Here is a 3,297-nt window from a genome sequence, read left to right as displayed (position 1 = left end):
ACATCAACCTGTCCACCCAATTTGCCACTCCGTAAAATATGCAACTGCTTTGCCTAACCCCCCCAAAAAGAGACGTACGAACCCAAGCAACCCACCTAACATATAGAAGCCAATGGATAGAAAACGTAACATCGGCGCGTTAATCTTCACTACTACGTTCGATTTTCAACGGTTTGGTTGATTTCGTCAAAAAATGTGTGACGTACGAGGTTTAGAGGGCAGGTTGAAGGTTCTTTCTCATCTAATACGTGGTATTATTAGCGGTTTAGGCCATAAATACGTAGTAGTGTTTTTTTTACGGAGTTTCAACTAAAGAAAACGTCCTCCCCACCTCTGCATCACCTGATTCCAACCCAAAAAAGGAAAATAAATGTCTGAAATCTCGTTATTCCATTTATTATTAAAACTACACAATTGAAACAGGTTCTTGGCCCCCCTCTATTGTTTACAATATATATAAACGAGTTAAACTCAATTGAAAAGGGAAACACATATACATACGATATACATATTAAGGTTGGAAATGTATTCATATGACATTAAAATCGTGTCAAAACGATCTAAATAGATTTATGTGCTCACCTAATAATGCTTCTAATGGATGAATTTCAGCTCTTTGGTGGCTCACCTTTCAACCATGAATCAACGGATGTACAGGTTCCTGAAGCCATATTGCGGGTGTGTATGCACTCTGTCTTCGCTACTTCACATTTCCTTTCAATCCATTTTTCTTATAGTTCTGTGTGTGTGTGTGTCCGAGTGCGTGTGTCTGTCTGTCTGTCTGTCTGTCTGTCTGTCTGTCTTTGAGTAGCAAGCGTCTTTCTAAGTCACCTCCTGGGGCCAGATTCACGAAAGCACTTACGCAAGCACTTACGAACGTGTACATCTTTCCTCAATCTTTGACTTCTTTGGTTACATTTATTAAACAGTTTACAAGCATGAAAACTTCCCAATCAACTGTTGTTATTGTTATAAACAGCCTCCTGGTGCTTCGGAGCTCATTAACTGTTTAATAATTGTAAACAAAGCCGCCAAAGATTGAGAAAAGATGGACAGATTCGTAAGTGTTTGCGTAAGTGCTTTCGTGAATCTGACCCCTGTGCTTTAAAACAGCGATAATAAGATAAGTGCTCCACCGAGATAAGCAACTTGCAAAAAACATCAAAGGTAATTTTTATGTAATATATATTATTATTTTTATACAGAAAACGCGGCACCTGAAGTCAAAATAACCTATATTTGTAGCACGAACTACAAAAATGAATTCAAATAATAATAATAATAATAATAATATTATTATTTCTATAATAAAATAATTATTAATTTTGTAATAAAAATAATATTATTTTTAGTATTATTATGAGTATTATTATTGGATTTTTTAAAATTATATTTCATATAATTATGTTGTTGAAATATATTGACGTATTTTTTAACTAATATTATTGCTAATTCCAATGATAATAATACCAATAATAATAATATTAGTATTTGCTAATAATATTATTACTAATTATTGCTAATGATAAATTATTATAACCATTAATGGTATTTATGCAATGCTCGTCTACAATGTTGAAACACAGCATTAATACCCTCCGATCATGTCCAAAAACCTTTATAAAAAATATTAAACAAAATAACTTGATTCCTCGACTTACAAATCAACACTACAGAGGGTCAGAAGAATGGTCTGAGTTTAGTTTACTGAGCCGACCCAAACACTCCACACACACACACACACACACAACACACACACACACACACACACACACACACACACACACACACACACACACACACACACAACACACACTCCACACACACACACACACACACACATACTTGTAATTCACCACCCTGTGTTTTTTTCGTGTTTTTGTTTTGTTTTTACCAACTCCTCCATTCTTATTTTTTTCTCTCTCTCCTCTTTGTTTTATCTTGCAAACGCTCTGTTTTTTTTTATAAGTGCAAATGTAGCTTGGATAATTTGTACACAGTTTATACAACGTCATGGTGTGTAATTAGAAATGCTGAGTATATATATATATATATATATATATATATATATATATATATATATATATATATATATATATATATATATATATATATATATATATTCACCGACATGTATGTACACTCCGCTTCTCAGTATACATACCCTGCGAGTTTACCTTAGTTCTGGACTATGCCTCAGGACTGAAGTATACATTTAGGTTGTTGGGTTGGTTAGGACCTATGCATTAAAAAAGACGATTTTGAAATTGATCAAAATCTAAGTGGAAGGGTTGTCAATTTCGCAGACAAAAGCCACCATGGTTAGTCATTAGACTATTACAAATGACTTGTAACTGTTCAGCCCTCCATTTCCTGTGCTAGTTAAGAATAAGATTATCACTGATGCTGAGATGAGGATGCTGTGAGGCCTTGAAGGATGTCTTTTGCTTCCCACAGCATCGTATGTCTTTTTAATAGTGGTGTACCGCAAACAGGAGAAGACTGGACCTTTCACTCCTGAAGAATGTGATAGTCCTGGAATAACATCCTTCTTAGAGTTCTGGAACAACGACCTTCCTGTACGGAATCTCAGAGGGCTGGAACAACGACCTTCCTCTACGGAACCTCAGAGTTCTGGAACAACGATTTTCCTCTACGGAACCTCAGGGGGCTGGAACAACGACCTTCCTCTACGGAACCTCAGAGTTCTGGAACAACGACCTTCCTGTACGGAACCTCAGAGGGCTGGAACAACGACCTTCCTGTACGGAACCTCAGAGGGCTGGAACAACGACCTTCCTGTACGGAACCTCAGAGGGCTGGAACAACGACCTTCCTGTACGGAACCTCAAAGGGCTGGAACAACGATTTTCCTCTACGGAACCTCAGGGGGCTGGAACAACGACCTTCCTGTACGGAACCTCAGAAGGCTGGAACAACGACCTTGCAATACAGAACCTCAGAGTTCTGGAACAACGACCTTCCTTTACGGAACCTCAGAAGGCTGGAACAACGACCTTCCTCTACGGAACCTCAGAGGACTGGAACAACGACCTTGCAATACAGAACCTCAGAGTTCTGGAACAACGACCTTGCAATACAGAACCTCAGAAGGCTGGAACAACGACCTTCCTCTACGGAACCTCAGAGGACTGGAACAACGACCTTGCAATACAGAACCTCAGAGTTCTGGAACAACGACCTTGCAATACAGAACCTCAGAGGACTGGAACAAGGACATTCTTCCCCATTTGAAAAGTCACAACTTCCAGAACCTCTCCTGGGGCCTGGGATTCC

This window comes from Procambarus clarkii, chromosome 87 (genome assembly GCF_040958095.1).
Source record: "Procambarus clarkii isolate CNS0578487 chromosome 87, FALCON_Pclarkii_2.0, whole genome shotgun sequence".
Lineage (NCBI taxonomy): Eukaryota > Metazoa > Arthropoda > Malacostraca > Decapoda > Cambaridae > Procambarus > Procambarus clarkii.
This window is presented reverse-complemented; position numbering follows the sequence as displayed.